Genomic DNA, 17,022 nt, shown 5'->3' on the forward strand with positions numbered 1-17,022 from the left:
TCTCAACACCCCCCTCACCCCAGGGAAATGCTGACTTGTCCCTCCTCTCTGATGCTTGTGGACAGGAAGGCACCAGGTGCAGGGAGTCCTCTGCAATCCCATGCTACCACCTGTTTCAGTCTGGATCACCTCAACCCTAGATTCTGGAATCCTCCTGACTGGTCTCCCTGGTTTAGTATTCCCCTTTAATCCAGGTTTCACAGCAAGGGTGATCTTTCAAGAGCATACGCCAGAAAGGCCCAGAATCTTTCATTAGTTTCCCGCTCCCTATCACCAGCTACTTTAATGTACAGATGTGTGAAGCACACCAAACATTTGGTCCAGGAGGTATCCCAGCAAGAGTAGGATGAGCGCTGTGAGACAGGTGTATACTTACGGGAAATTTATCCACTGGAGAGATGGTGGAGGGAGAAAAGAGGAGGAGGGTGCTAATCCAATGACCTTAAAGTTTCCTTTCGACTTTGACTTTCCCTGATTCTGGGAACTCCTGGGTCTGCCATTCAGATCCTGCCATTATCTGACCCCCAGCTTCCTGCGAAGTGATGCTAAATGGTTGCTCACAAATGCTCCTCACACAGTCCTGCACATGGTCACCCCACTTTTATAGGATGACTTCTCTTTTGGTTGTCTTTTATTTTTTTTAATTACAAAAGGAACAATGCTGGTGGGAACAGAATAAAACAATACTGAAGTGTTTAAGATGACGTCTCTCAACCATCATCCTCCCATCGTCGCCACTGGCAGCACAGGGTGCATAGCTTCCGGTCCTGCATGACACAGGCACAAGGCCATGTGTGCACACACCCCGCTCATTTGACACTTGATCTTACCCTATACTTTAGGGAGAAAGACATTTAATTCTTACATGTATTGACTCATCTCTCCAGCTCCCCAAGAGATGAAGGCTAGTTAGTTCATCTGCTTCGACTGCTGTTATTCCACCAGCCAGGAAATGGAAGGCAGGGAGATCAGGTATCTCGCTCAAAATCACCGATTAGCTCATGGCAGAGTTACGACCAGAATAAAAGTTCCTAACCCAGTGTTTGTTAGCAGGCGTCCCCAAACTACGGCCCGCAGGCCGCATGTGGCCCCCTGAGGCCATTTATCCAGCCCCCCCGCCGCACTCCCGGGAGGGGCACCTCTTTCATTGGTGGTCAGTGAGAGGAGCACTGTATGTGGCGGCCCTCCAACGGTCTGAGGGACAGTGAACTGGCCCCCTGTGTAAAAGTTTGGGGACCTCTGCTGTAAAGTGCTCTTCTCCTCCCCAAAGTGCAGAATGCAATGCTGTACAGACAGCACGTAGAAACAAAATACCCATGGAAAGAATCATCTACAGAGGCAGGATAGCACAGTAGTTAAGGGCTTGGACTCTACTTGGGCTGCCTCGACTAGAGTCTGGCTGTCATTTACTTAACTATGCCACCTGGGTCCAGCCACTGGGCCTCAATTTCATCATCTGAAACATGGGGTAATTATAACAACCTTCCTTAAAGGGTTTTTAGAAAAATTAGTATCTATAAAACACCAAAAACAGTGTCTGTTACATATGCTAATAAAACCCACAATCATAGCTCTAATATAAACCACCAAATACAATATATTTTATCCTTCTTAAAACTTAGGCTGGCAAATCAAACTAAATCTTGTTAACTCTGAACCCTGTCCAAAAAGAAATCAGCGTGGGGAAAAATCTCTTCCGACATTAGTCCAAAAATACTTAAGTGACACAATGACTGAAACCATCACCCTCAGAGAGAAATGACCTCATAATGACCTCATAGATCAAAAGCTTTCTAACACATACTGCACCAAAAAATAAAAAACCTTAACAGCCTTTAGTAGTAATTATCTAAGTAAAGCGGCCTGCAAATCTGTTGGAGAATTGTTTTTCCCATAATAATATTTCAAGTAAATTGCTGCTTCCATACCAAAAGTACTGGTGTTGCAGAACCGGCATACTAATAGGAAGATTATTATAGAAACACTATTAAAATGAATTATATATTATTAAAAATTCAACACTACAACAGAGTCTGACTGCAAGAGAGAGTTCAAGCTGTATTGCTTAATGGGCAGATAAAAGTGTTAATTAAGCCCACTCTTAGAGGATGTCCCTAGGCAGATCTGTAAACCACAGGTACCATGAGGTCTATGGACTAAATGAGGAACCGGTAATGCTCACCGAGTTGGATAGTCCTACTGGGAAGATGGGAGAGAACAGGAAGAGTTTTCTGCACAGGAAGGTAACCTGGTAAAGCAGACAAGTATCCAAAGTTATTTGAACCTCAGTTTTTTCCTTGACTGCTTCGCCAGAAACTCTTCTAATTCCTCCTTTCTGTAAGTGAAGAAAACCAAATAACCCACCATAGACCTGGTGACCCTCAATAAAAAGCATAAGCAGAGGCAGAGAAAACCTTGCCATGACCAAAGCCTTCTCAGGCAAGAAGACACAGAAAGAGAAGAAACCGAATAGCTCTCCCGGCAGCACCTTGGCCAAAAGCATCTCTCTCCGCCAACAGCCTAAAGCTCTCAGTGGTTCTTTAAAGAGTTGCTAGACTAAAGGCATTAGCCATGCATTTCAGGATCTATTTTGCTTTCTCACCTTGTTAATTAACTAATCAGGGATGGCAAAGCACCTCACAAATACAGAGTGTCAGGGAAATGCTAAGTAAATTCGCCTACCTGGTCTAAATGTCTATGCTAAATTAGGAAAGGAGGAAGAGCGGGAGGCTGACCTGTCCCCAGACTGCTGCAATCCAGGGGCCAGGGCTCGCTAACGTAGCGGCGACGAGACCCGCGTGCACGGCAGCAGACCCCGGGGACCGTAGTCGGGCTCTCGTCAGGACTTCTGTAAAGGAAACCTGGACCAGGGCCACCCCGGGGCAAAGGGAACGCTGCCCGCGTAGGCGCATCCTAGCTGTTCAGCCTCCATCTCCCCGCATCTCTCGGATGTCAACAAACCCGGACCACAAAGTGAAACTTTCCCAGCCCTGCTGACGCGCTGGGTCTCTGCCCTCTGCTTGGGAACGCGTCGCGGGTACAGGTGTGGGGCGGAGGCTCAAGAAGGACCCCCGGCCCCAGACCCAGAGATTGTGTAATCGGCCCACGAAGGGGGGGGGGGGGGGCTTGGGACCAGCCCCACGCGATGATGCGGAGGTTTTACACCAGGACCCCGGGAAAGGCGCGGTGCCTAGAGGTGGGGGGGGGGGGTTGTGGGGGGATGGGATGACTGTCGTCCCGCCCCCCGGGACCGTCCCCGGGCGGCCAGGGGAACCGCGGGGCTGACACAGCCCGGAGGGGGCGCCCGCGCGACGAAACGATGCCGAGGAGAACGCGAGGTCTCGGCAGCACGGCCAGCCTTACCTGCGCGCCAGGCTAGCACGACGGGAGGCGGCTTGGGATGCTGGGGCGGCGGGCAGCGAGCGGCAGCGCTGGTAGCCAGCCGGGCCACAGCAGGTAAGGAACCCCGGCCGCAGGAGCAGCGGCAACGGCAGGCGCGGGACTGACAGCCCTAGGCTCCGCCTCCAGGCCCTGGCCCCGCCCCCTCCGTGGCCGCGCGACTGGCCCGCCTCCTCCGCCCACCGCCGAGGTCAAGCTGGGTCCACCGGCCGAGAAGGTGGGGGCGCTCGCTCCCGATTGGCCCTGGAGACACCCGCCCCGCCCACCTACCCCCGCCCACTACTTGGCAAGGGAGCGGCGCGTGCGTGTTGGCTACGACGGGGAACGTATAAAAGCTGAGTGCTGGCGATCGTGGTGTCCGACCGCGGTTGTCTGTCATCCTTCTTAATAACCCCGACGGCTGGGAGCGGAGGTGACTTGAGGAACTAGGTATCAGACTCAAGCTGTATGATGAATTGTCTTGATTCACTTGTGAACGAGTCAACGGGAGAAAACAAACCTGCAATGAATGGGCCAGGTTCTAACCAGAGGAGACCCCAAAACTATGAACTGCAACGGAAAAAGAGCCACCCGCATGGACGCATCCGCAAAAGGTCTAAAGGGTGCTTTATCCACGCACTAGATTCGCTCCCTGGTCAGCAGATGTGATGTAGATGCAAAAGATCTAGTAGTTGTGAAATGAGGTTAGGGCGTTAGGGTGTGCCGACAGAGAAAGTGAGTGATACTGAAAAAAGTGACCCTTCTCCAGCCCCCACCTCCTCCTCCCTGCCCCTTTCTTTATCTCCCAAGTCTGCCTCATCACTGGTTCCCACGGTACCCTCAGCTTGTAAACAAAATCAACTCTCCCCAAATGGAGACCCAGCAATTTCACTCCGAAGTATATACACAAGGGAATTAGAAACACTTATCTACACCAAAACTTGTATACAAATGTTCATAGCATATACATAATGGTCAAAAAGTGATAACAATTGGAATGTTCATCGTTGGATAAATCAGTAAACAAATTATGTTTTTTCCATACAATGAAATATTATTGGGAAATAAAAATGAATGAAATACTGCTACATGCTATAATATGGATGAATGTTGAAAGTTGAGGGAAAGAAGCCAGATACAAAAGACCACACTGTTTGTAAGGCCATTTATATGAAGTATCCAGAATAGGCAAATTTAAAGACAAAAAATAGGCTAGCGATTGCCAGGGCTGGGGGAATGGGAAAATGGGGAGTGGCTGCTAATTGGTATGGGGTTTCTTTTTTATTCAGGGGTGGGGAGGTGACGAAAATATTCTAGAATTAGGGGCAATAACTCCACAACTTTGTTAATATACTAAAAGCCACCAAATAATATACTTTAAAAGAGTTGATTTTATGGTATGTGAATTATATCTCAATTTTTAAAAAAATCAAACTACCAAAAATAAAAAACCTAATTCCCTTAACATTGTACCCCTTCCAGCTACTGTGCAGTTTCCCAACTCTTCTCATCCAAGATTATCATAATGGAGGCCTACAGGTTTTTACCTGTACTTCCTCACCTCCCACTTATACATCAGTTCCCTAGAATGTGCTTGTGCCCTTACCAGAACTCAAAGCTACTCTTCCTTGAATCCTGTGGTTTTCTGTGACCCTCAACACTCTTCATTCTTCTCCTCCTCTCCATTTTCCTGCCTTTTCACCTTCTTTTCCTTGGCAAGCCAATTTTAAATATTGGTGTTTTCCATTAATCCTTCCAAAATCCTTCCTAGGTATATTGTCCACATCCATGATCTCAGTTACTGTGCTTCAAATTCTAACAGCCACCTGATGTCCCCTAGGTTTCTCAAACTCACGGTGTCCTAAGCAATTTTTAACCTTTTTTATTATTGATTTTAATTTATTGTGTTTATATAGATTCTAGTGTCCCCCCGGAATGCATCCCCCCTTCCCCGTGTTTCCCTCAACATCCCCCTTGCCCCCTTCCCCCCAATGCCCACCCCCTTACCGCCAGGATTTGCTTTTCTACTCTCTATAACACTGTTATGTGTATATAATTTCACCAATCTCTTTCCCTTCTCTGGTCCCATCCTCTCATCCCCTTTCACTCTGTCTGCTTTCCCTCTGGTCCCTTTGACCCCGCCTCTGTCCTAAGCGATTTATCATCTCCCCTCCCCTTCCTCTACCGTCTCTCCAGTACTGATATCTATTACTGCATGCTAGGACCTGGGAGTCATCCTCGATTCTGTCCTCTTCTTTCTTCTAGATTCAACCACCAATTTTTATCCTGTAAATATTCTTAAATCTCACAGTTTTTTTCTACTTATTGTACTACAACCCTAATCCACACCTCCATCACCTTTTTCCTTTTAATTCCCTTCATCTTTTGTCCCCTTCAAATCTGGCTTCCAACTAGTTGGTGAAGTGGGCATTCGTTGCTTTAGGTGACATGGCTGGCATTCCTCTTCATTATGGTAGCAACACCCTAAGTTTGCTTTCAGAACCCACCCTCCCCCATGAGATCTAAGCTTGGTGAGACTGCCAGTCAACATGATGGCTTCACCAGGTTGGATGTGCCTGCAAACTAGGGCAATACAATATCCTTCATCTGGAATTTGAATTCTGGACAGAACAACATAAAAAATGAAGGTGGTTGGAACTGATTCTTACAGACAAAGGAGACTGACAACTGGTTCCTGCTATTTCTTCCCCAGAAGCTCCTTTCAAAGCCAAGGTTCTGGAGCTTTTCCTTCAGTTGTTTGTTTGTTTGTTTGTTTGTTTTTAATCCCATATCTCTCCAGTGTACTCCTTTTTTTAAAGTTAATTAGAGGTGCCTAAAACCATAGAACCTAACTGATACAGAAATATGTCTATGGCACAACCCCTACATAAAACTGTTTAGAGGCTTCCTGTCACCCATAAGATGGACTCCAAGTTCTATGACCCAGTCCCTGCCTCTTTCTCCTGCACCTTCTCTCCTCATTCCCTGCCCTTACATGTCTCCCCTTCTGAATTACATGGAGTTTCATGGAAAGACACTGTAAAATGTCATGCCTCAGCCTGACCTGTGGTGGCGCAGTGGATAACCTGGAATGCTGAGGTGGCTGGTTCAAAGCCCTGGGCTTGCCTGGTCAAGGGACATATGGGAGTTGATGCTTCCTGCTCCTCCCCCCTTCTCTCTCTCTCTCTCCTCTAAAATGAATAAATATTTTTTAAAATTCTTTTAAAAAATGTCATACCTCAGTGTTCATGAGTCCCCTCTGTAAAGAATACCTTTCCCTGTTTTTCCCTAGCTATTCCAATTATCATTTAAGAAGTTCTTTCTCTGACTCTGGCTCTTCCCTACTCCCAACATTCTGCCTTCCTCTGTGTTCACAAAGCACTCTATTCTTCCACCTATTATTGCAGTTAATGCCATAGTATTTTCTTTATACGTTTAAATATCTGTCTGTCCCACTAAACTTGGAGTTTCATGAAGACTCTACCCTTCTTTTCTTTATCTTTAGTCCTTAGCACACTGCCTGGCACAAAGCAGGTGGTCAGAACCGTTCTTTTCTTCTTCTTTGCCTCTAGAATTCCTGAATAAAAGAAAGAGATCTTGTTGAGGGACATTAACAAGCATTTTTCCCACGATATGAAAAGCAAAAAAGATACCTAAGGTATTTCATACAATTTGTCAAAAAACTGTATTCCAATTCCAAAAAATGCTCCAGAAGACTGACAGCTAAAACCTCAGTAAGACTAGAGGGCACTTACATAAATGAAATCACTCTCCTTCTAAAATCTGCTTAATTTCTCCTGAAAGCTTTCATGGTTTGATGAGATGCAAAATTAATTAACCCAGAAAATTGTACTCATGGTGACTAAATGGCAAGGTATATTTTGGAGGGCTCTTTCCCCAGAATTTCTCCAGAATTTGTTTTATGTTATTTCAAGGTACAGTATTAAATTCTTATTTTAGAGTTTTAGAATTGTTTTATATATGTATTAATCAATTTTTCAATTACAGTTGACATATAATATATTAGTTTCAGGTGTACAGCATCATGATTAGACATTTATATACTTTATGAAGTGATCACCCCAATAAGTCTAGAACCTTATCTGACACTATACATAAATTATTACAGTATTACTTACAACATTCCCTTTGCTGTACTTTACATCCCCAGGACTCTTTTTATAACTGGCAATTTGTGCTTCTTAATACCTTTCAAAAGGTGTGTTTTTGTACTTATTTACAATCATAGATGAAGTATAAACTGAACAGAACAAGCAAATCCATCGTTCTATTTTGATGTCTAATACATACATATATTATCTTAAGTGGGATTGTATACTCATCCATTAGATAGTCACTAAAATGGTGAGTGTGAAGAGCTGGGTTTTAGTCCCAAGCTGATCACAACCAACTGCTTGACCTTGGGTAAGTAATTGCCCTTGGACACTTGCAGTCAGCCTCTCCAGTATCCATTCCTCCACTGTCCCATCATCAGAACCCCATTTCTTTGGAAAACCACTTTTCCTCTATTCTAACCTATGTGGTCTTATATATAACCTGACCCCAGACTCCAGGAGCTGGACCTGAGAGTTTAAAAGCAATCATTCCTATCTTATTTCTTTGGTAATAGAAATCATTTCAAAGGCAGGCATGAAATACAGTAAAGGCAATGAGATTTGAGAAGACATTTACAAGGCTTCTGACCAAAAGGATATCTGCCATAGCTTCTATCAATGATGTGAGGTCTAGAATCAGTGCAGCCACATGTGACCACAAGGCTAAAGACTAGATTGCCAGGCAGTGGATGAATCCTGAGGAAGAGAAAATGGAAAATAAAAAGAACCTCAGTTACATTGTCAACCAGTGAGCAGCTAGATCAAGCCATACCTGAAGCTGTTACCCATACTTTATATAAGCCAATAAATTCCTTTCATTGTTAGAGTTTGTTTCATTGTCTATAGTATAAATACTCTAACAATAATACTTAACAATCTCTCTGGGCCTCCACTTTCTCATAAACAAAATAAAGATAATATGAATAATTTCTAAGAATTATGCCAGTTTTCACATCCTGTGAGTCTCTGAAGGTTAAATATACTTATAAAAATGTAAGTGTGTTATCATTTATCAGTAAGCACTAAGGAAAATAAGCCTCTCTAGTTTAACCCAAGAAAAGATAGCTGAGACCAGAAATGCAAGCAGAACCTGACCAGGCAGTGGCACAGTGGATAGAGCATCAGACTGGGATGTGGAAGGACCCAGGTTTGAGACCCTGAGGTCGCCAGCTTGAGCACAGGCTCATCTGGTTTGAGGAAAAAGCTCACCAGCTTGGACCCAAGGTTGCTGGCTCGAGCAAGGGGTTACTCGGTCTGCGGAAGGCCTGTGGTCAAGGCACATATGAGAAAGCAATCAATGAACAACTAAGGTGTCACAAAGCGCAACGGAAAACTGATGATTGATGCTTCTCATCTCTCTTCGTTCCTGTCTGTCTGTCCCTGTCTATCCCTCTCTCTGTAAAAAAAAAAAAAAAAAAAAAGAAAGAAAGAAAGAAAGAAAAAGAAATAAAGAAAGAAAGAAATGCAAGCAGACATTCTTAATCTTTGGCGCATATCAGGATCTTGATCCTCTCCCCCTATACTATACTCCAGTCACTTGTTCTTACATTCTGAATGTGGGGAGGGGTGCTCTGAAAAGAAGCATATAAGGTGGCCCTGCTTTAAAAGATCTTGGATTCTTGGCCCTGGCCAGTTGGCTCAGTGGTAGAGTGTCGGCCTGGCATGCAGGAGTCCCAGGTTGGATTCCCGGCCAGGGCACACAGGAGAAGCGCCCATCTGCTTCACCCCTCCCCATCTCCTTCCTCTCTGTCTCTCTCTTCCCCTCCCACAGCCAAGGCTCCATTGGAGCAAAGTTGGCCCGGGCGCTGAGGATGGCTCTGTGGCCTCTGCCTCAGGCACTAGAATGGCTCTGGTTGCAACAGAGCAACGCCCCAGATGGGCAGAGCATTGCCCCCTGGTGGGCATGCCAGGTGAATCCCAGTTGGGCACATGCAGGAGTCTGACTGCCTCCCCGTTTCCAACTTCAGAAAAATACAAAATAATAATAATAATAATAATAATAAATAAAAGATCTTGGATTCTTGTTGGTACTGCCCATGGCCTTAGACCCCTTGTTCAGATTCTGATTTCTTCTACCCAAACTCTTTGACCTGAGTACTCCCCTGTGCCATCACTCCCCTCCCAATCTGACTTCTGAATCATATATTTAACTAACCAGCATCCCCTCATGTCTGCACTGCCAGCACTGACCCCCTTCAATTAGTTGGAAGTGATGATGTATCAACCAGCAACTCCAGAGCACAGATCTGTTTATCTGTAGCAACGGGGCCTAGAGGAAGAAGACAGGGATGCTTATTTAGTGGAGAGTCACTTAATAAAAGAAATTAAGCACCATAGAAGCCTAAAGGGATGAGCAAATTGTTTGATACACTGTACTAGCAATTATGTGTGAAAGGTTTCACATATGGGGATATGTAGCCCATTTAAAACAATGCATTTGGACATGCAATTGTAATGGACATCCTAATCTGAAAAAGCATTGCCTGGGTCTCCCTGCCAGGTATCGCGCTGGGACACTGGGGCCACCCCTGAAGGCGCTGGAACCTCGGGAAGAGATACAGATAGACTCTGGGCTGCTTTCCTAGAAATAGAAATTAAGAGCCTGCTACTGATTAAATTTGCTCTTGGTTCTGGCTTTACAAGACTCACTGAAGAAGACAGACCTTCAGCACTGTTTTTGATTAATTCGCCTAACATGTTATGACCAGATGATCTTTGCACACAGAAATAACTAAGACAATGTTCCTATTCTTCAGGATTCAGGAGATGGGGAGGAAATGGACACTATACCTGTCAGATCACAGCAGGAAACAGAGCTTGCCCCCTATGGCTCAAGTGAAGGGACTTCAGCACAAGGATGACCTGCAGAGGGGTGGGTAGGGGTGGTGAGGCACCACAGCAGAAATCTATTCCCAGTCCTAAGAATGAAGAGACAGGCAGAGGACACGGGGGGTGGGAACCTCGGAGGAGGGGCTGCCTGGCCACAGCTGTAGTCAGGCAGAGAGATTCTGCCCCAGGAAGAGCTTCAGAGCAGAGGCAGAGGGGAAGAAACACCTTCAGCTCTCCTGCCTCCCTGCCAGCCTCCAATTCCCTGCCAGTGCCTATCACGGGCCGACCTGAACAGAAAACCCATGAGCAACAGAGTCCAGATGATGCAATCAATCGCCAGGGTTCAGCCTCCCAGGGAAAGAAGAAAGCAGAGAAAGACCAGAGAATAGATATGGCAGCATAAACAAAGAATAATTGGTTCACTCCACCTTATTAGCCTTCCAGCTTCCATTTTTGTCCTTCATTTGAGTGATGAAAATCTCATCCTAATCACAAGGAGACACCAGTGTCATTAGCCACTGTATTATTACTGGTGATGTCATATCAAGTGTCATCCCACCTGGAATCTAAATTTTGATGTTAGCTACCACAAGTGCTCTTCATATAAAGTAGTAGGGGAATGGGAGTGGGAAATAAAGAATCAGCATAAAATAAATTTGGCCTCCATAGTTTCCCCTTCTGTATCCTGTCATGAGGCCAAAGCTGATAATATCATGGTATCCTTCTTTCATTATCCATTTTATGTTCACCTTACCTTCTACCGGCACCTCAACCGCTGGCGAGACCCAAACCTTCATCTCAAAATAATCAAGCTTATTTGTCCTCTCTATTTTGGTTGCCAGCTTTCCACTGAACTTTATTATTGGCAGGGGAGTCACAGAAGTGGCCCTATGAGTCCCTTGGGTTTAGGACACAGTCTTCTCAGTTCTATTGCATTGTACAATTCAACTTCCCTTTGGTAGGCAGGACAGTGATCCCCTTCTCTTCCTGTTAATTCAGTGGCATAAGGAGTCCCCAAGCCTATCCAGGCGGTGGTGCAGTGGATAGAGCATCAGACTGGGATGCGGAGGACCCAGGTTCGAGACCCCGAGGTCACCAGCTTGAGTGCAGGCTCATCTGGTTTGAGCAAAAAGCTCACCAGCTTGGACCCAAGGTCGCTGGCTTGAGCAAGGGGTTACTCAGTCTGCTGAAGGCTCGTGGTCAAGGCACATATGAGAAAGCAATCAATGAACAACTGAAGTGCCACAATGAAAAACATGATTTATGCTTCTCATCTCTCTCTATTCCTGTCTGTCCCTATCTATCCCTCTCTCTGACTCTCTCTCTGTCTCTGAAAGAAAAAAAAGGAGTCCCCAAATGGCAAGGATCAAGCTCAGCTTCCATTTCATCAAAACCATAGCTGTGTTTCTTGGTGGGAACATTCTTCTTAGGAATGAACACCCGGACCTGTCAAGCCCAAGATCATGGAGATGAAAACAAAAGTTCTGGTAAGTGAAGTATTCATTGTAGGAGAAGGGCCACTCCTAACTCTTCCCTTTGGTTCCTAGCCCACGTGTTTTCACTATGGAGACAGCACCAGACATTGACTGCTGGTTTAAAGCATATACTACATCCCACAGGTGAGCTCATGCCTTGTGTGTCGTATTCCATCTGGCCCACTGAACCCCCACTACAGACACCTTAGAAGCCTGACATTAAGATGACAGAGATGCAGTCACTCTTTATCGCTGGGTGACGATATGAAGCACAGCTATCCACGGATTTGGGAATTATTATGTATGGGTGAAATGCACACCTATGTTCTTTAAGCCATTCTCTTTTTGGGGTCTCTTTGTTACATCATTTTAACATTAAGATAGCAATCATGGCTGTTTGCCAGATTGCTCTTTCTCATTAGGTTGCTTGGGAGGGTGTTGGGGTGAAGAGAGGAGAGAGACTAGAGCCTCTGAACTATACCCGGGACTCAAATAGCCCTATGCGCTGCACACTCCCTACCAGGCAACCCTGTGCTTCAGAAAACCACCCTGTGCTTCAGTTCCACGCACTGCTCTTGCCTCTGTATTCTCCCTCGATGGTGGCAGGGAGAGTGGAGGAAAGGAGGACCACTCAGAGGCCAGCAGGACTGCTTGAACCTTCTTTGAATCCTCCCTGCCCATTCAGTCCATCGGGGCCCTGACATAACCTGCCATCCCCAGGCAGCGCTAATGTGGTCCTGCTGTTTCTCTGCCTGGAAGAGATGAAAAAGCAGGCAGTGATCTGCCCAGAGAGAGAGAACAAACTCAACTCAGCTAAAAAGCTTTCCCTTGGGCCACACCCCCCCCCCATCTCCTCTGCAGCCCTGCCCTGTTCTGTGTTGTCAATCACACGGAGGTCCCAAATATATTGTGTCCTCAGAGGCTTCTCACCATCTTTCTGATGGCTTCTCAGCTCCATCGACCGACCGCCTCCTCTGTGGCAGAGCTGGTTCCCCGTCCTGTGCTGAAAGGAGGTTTCAGAGGTTGGGAGGAGACGGGTCATGGAGAACCTGTAGGAGGCAGAGGGTTCGTTATAGGCAGGCTAGTACATCGTGTATGACTCCACTTACATGCAATTTCCAGAACAGGCCAATCTGTAGAGACAGAATGCAGACCAGTGGTTTCCAGGGGCTGGGGGAGGCAGGATGGGAGGGGCTGCTTGTGGCTACCGCGATTCCTTCTGGAGTGATGAGAATGTTCTGGAGCTAGGTCGCGGTGATGATCGCACAACGTTGTGAGTGTACTAAATGTCACTGAATTGAATACTTTAAAGATAGCTCAAATGGTGAATTGTATGTTATGTGAATTTTATCACAGTAAAAAAATAATAATAATAGGCTGTTGGATTTTATTCTAATTAGAGAGAGAAGCCGCTCCAGGGTTCCAGGGTGACTCTGGCAATAAGTGAAGCAGACAGAGCTGTAAGAGAATCATTTGACCTTGGAGTCCTTCCTGGAGCATCTGTTCCCTCCAGCGCAGGGAGTGATGGGGATGCAGGCGAGCAGGGGAGAGAGCAGGCCGAGAACAGGGTTCTGCCCTCAGGAAGGGGAGAAGGCAGACACCGGGGCAATACACCTTTCCTAGATTTTCCTCATGTCATGGGTTTTCTGTTGTTTTGTTCATTTGTTTTCAATTACTCAGCATTCTATCACCTTCCAGGAAAGAGGTGGGGTCTTCCTTTGTAAATGTTGGTTATAGGTAAGGCCCTTCTTCCCAATCCACAGTCTCGGAAGGCCAGAGACTCTCTTTCCATGCCCTGCGGCCCCTCTGCCAACCATGCTGGACCTCAGACATCTGCCCCTACTCAGCTAATGGGGAATTCCCTGTGGGACATTCACTCTTGGAGAGGGGCACAAAGACACAGGAGCAAGTTGCCAGAGCACTCGTGACAGCCAAACCCAAGGATGAGAGTCGGCTGGCGGCAGCAGTGGGGGCCGAGTGTGGCGCTTTGACACTGAGAATCCAGGGGCAGCTGTGCCTGCAGCATCTTTACCACACTGGCCCTGAGGGGTGACTTTGGCTATGTCGCTGCTGCTTAGCCTCTTGTTCTGACTACATTCCCGACCTGGTTCGCCAGCCTCCTTTCAATTCTCAAGCTAGCCTTCCAATAAGTTCCTTGATTGCTCAAGTCAGCCAGAGCTTGATTCTGTTACTTGTAACCAGGAGCCCTAGTATGTTAATGTAGTCTACCTTTCAAATAAACAAACAAACAAACATGGTTTATTCCAATGAAATTCCCACAACTCCTTGTAAAATTGAAGTCCTGTCTGTACCCTGATTCTTGTGTGTATTTCACTTTAAGCATTACAGATGTGAAAACAAAATGCATTTCCATGCACTGGGTTATTGTAACTATGGTGATGGGCAGAGAAAGCACTGCTCTCGCAGTTAGAAGACCAGGTCATACTAGTTGTGTAACCTTGGGCAAGTCAATTTCTTCTCCGTTCAGGTTGAGATGAACCAAGAGCCCTTTTCCAGTCCTGTGATTCAGAAAGTGCAAAAAAAATATTTTATATTAGCACTGTGCCTAAGTAAACAACAGCTTTCTCTCACAAAGAGGCTCCGTCTGATTCAGTGTCATACAATGAAGACAACTTGAGTTGTCAGTTTTTACTTCATCTATTAAATAATGCAGTCTTGTAGACAAGCCACAGAAGTTAACACCCACCCTAGCTCCCTGTGGGGTACACCATCTGCAGTAATACTAATGAGAGCTCACACTTGGAGAGCACTTATTACATGCAAAACCCTGTTCTAGGCCCTGGCCGGTTGGCTCAGCGGTAGAGCGTCGGCCTGGCGTGCGGGGGACCCGGGTTCGATTCCCGGCCAGGGCACATAGGAGAAGCGCCCGTTTGCTTCTCCACCCCCCCCCCCCCCCGTTCCTCTCTGTCTCTCTCTTCCCCTCCTGCAGCCAAGGCTCCATTGGAGCAAAGATGGCCCGGGTGCTGGGGATGGCTCCTTGGCCTCTGCCCCAGGCTCTAGAGTGGCTCTGGTCGCGGCAGGGCAACGCCCCCTGGTGGGCAGAGCGTCGCCCCTGGTGGGCATGCCGGGTGGATCCCGGTCGGGCACATGCCGGAGTCTGACTGTCTCTCCCCATTTCCAGCTTCAGAAAATTACAAAAAAAAACAACAACAAACAAACCCTGTTCTACTTCAGATATTAGCTCATTTAATCCTTTCAACAACCTCATGAAGTAAGTGCTATTATTATCCCTATTTTACATATAAAACAGAGGCAAAGAGAGATTAGGTAATTTGCCTAGGGTCACAGAGCTAACAGGTGCCAGAGCCAGTATTCAGACTCAAACTATCTGGTTCCAGAATCCAACTGCCTTACACATGTGGTGTGTGTGTGTGTGTGTGTTAAAATTCATATAAAATTCACTATTTTAAAGTAAACAATTTAGTGGTATTTAGTATATTAACAGAATCCATGCTTTTAATGATATACGATATTACCAAAAACTATATATATCATTAAAGAAATAAACCCAGCTTAGCATCAGCTTTACAGACCAAGAGATGGTGAGATGAAGTGGTCATTTCTTGCATCCACTCTCCTACACTGGATGGTAGTAATGCAATGTCCCAGTGAAGATTGCAGAGTATGGTATGATCCATTGTGCTGGATGGCTTCTAATTCTAGTCCACTCTGTGCCTCCACAAAGGCCGCATCTAATCTAGAGCATCCTGAAAAGACACATGTCCAGCATGTTTTAACTCTTTAGTGGAGGATCTAGCAAAGGAAGCCTACATTTCCTCCAAGGTCTGGTCCCACTGTTTCATGACATCTGATCTACAGAAAGTCCTGATCGATGTCCTCTTTCACACTTGAAAGCTTTCAACTTTGGGGGCAAAGGGGAAGGTGCAGGAAAAAGGTGGTCAACACTTCTTCTGTGATGATCTTCCACGTTGAGTGCCTGGAATACCAAAGCCTGACTGAATAGACAAATGATTGCTACTTCTGAGCAGTCTTCCGTGTGACATCCACTCACTCAGCAACAGTTGGTGGCACCTGTTCTGTGGCAGATGCTGAGCTGAGCCCTGGAAGCAGGGAGGGTTGGAGGAGTTGCTGGGTGGCTGGGTGAGTATTGGGCCAGTTGGGCCTTGTTGGGCGGGAAGTCACCTAATGAAGCTTTTCAAAATATGATATTCACTTCCACCAGATCCTGATACTCATGTAGACACTGGATTTGGGGAACATATGTTTTTTTAAAAAAAAATCTCCCAAATACATCTCCTTTTTCTCATTCTCCCACTACCACTGCCCAACCCCTCACTCCAAATGCACTTTTTCTTTCAGAACCATCGATATTGGTGATTTCCAAGGCAACTTTGTCTAAAATTCTGTGATCCATTCATTAACATATTTCTCTCTTTTTTTTTTTTTTCTGAAGTGAGAGGCAGGGAGGCAGACAGACAGACTCCCACATGTGCCCAACCGTGATCTACCTAGCAAGCCCACTAAGGGGCGATGCTCTGCCTATCTGACCTGTTGCTCCATTGCAACCAGAGCCATTCTAGTGCCTGAAATGGAGGCTGCGGAGCCGTCCTCAGCGCCCAGGCCAACTTTGCTCCAATGGAGCTTTGGCTGAGAGAGGAAGAGAGAGATAGAGAGGAAGGAGAGGGGGAAGAGTGGAGAAGCAGATCGGCGCTTCTCCTGTGTGCCCTGGCCAGGAATCGAACCTGGGACTTCCACATGCCGGGCCAATGCTCAACCATTGAGCCAACTGGCCAGGGATCATTAACATATTTCTTAACTCAACATTTACTGTCTGCTCTGCACCAAGCACCAGTGACAAAGGGTGAATAAGACCTAGGTAGACACAGGCCCTGCCTCCTGGAAGCAAACCAACAGCCTGAGGAGCATTTTTACAATGCAGGGGAGCATTTTACTAATTAACTGTCCCTCAGGTGACAGTTCAACTTGCCCTTCTGCATATGGGATTCCTTTGCCTTCTTTTCAAAGCTCCTACTCCTGATGGTCGAACACAGCAATATAATAAACATCTGACCAGCTCTAAATAAAATGCACCTAGCTTCCTTCTGGTTTCAGATGCAAAGCATGTTTCCAGGGCACCTCACACCTGTCCCCAATCTTGCATGCTAACACTTCTCCAAAAGGCCATTTTAATGAGGAACTTGGTTCAGGCATCAGCAATAGAACATTAATATTCATGGTTAGTA

General features: G+C 46.2%; 1 protein-coding gene and 1 long non-coding RNA gene across 2 annotated transcripts in view; both read right to left on the bottom strand.

The window, feature by feature from the left end:
• HIVEP3 (HIVEP zinc finger 3) overlaps positions 1-13,065 on the bottom strand; it is a 483,707-nt gene extending 470,642 nt beyond the window's left edge. Inside the window, exons 1-5 of the mRNA XM_066376014.1 lie at positions 12,907-13,065; positions 12,728-12,800; positions 10,751-10,807; positions 10,284-10,355; positions 9,649-9,762 (exon numbers count right to left, since the gene is read on the bottom strand). The gene's annotated coding sequence lies outside the window, so the exon portion shown is untranslated. The remainder of the gene's footprint in view (positions 1-9,648; positions 9,763-10,283; positions 10,356-10,750; positions 10,808-12,727; positions 12,801-12,906) is intronic.
• An 888-nt stretch (positions 13,066-13,953) lies between these two features.
• Positions 13,954-17,022, bottom strand: part of LOC136400022 (uncharacterized) — an 80,874-nt gene continuing 77,805 nt past the window's right edge. Inside the window, exon 3 of the long non-coding RNA XR_010750242.1 lies at positions 13,954-14,316. This is a non-coding gene — a long non-coding RNA (uncharacterized lncRNA). The remainder of the gene's footprint in view (positions 14,317-17,022) is intronic.

Source organism: Saccopteryx leptura, chromosome 3, assembly GCF_036850995.1.
Source record: "Saccopteryx leptura isolate mSacLep1 chromosome 3, mSacLep1_pri_phased_curated, whole genome shotgun sequence".
NCBI classification, from domain to species: Eukaryota; Metazoa; Chordata; class Mammalia; order Chiroptera; family Emballonuridae; genus Saccopteryx; species Saccopteryx leptura.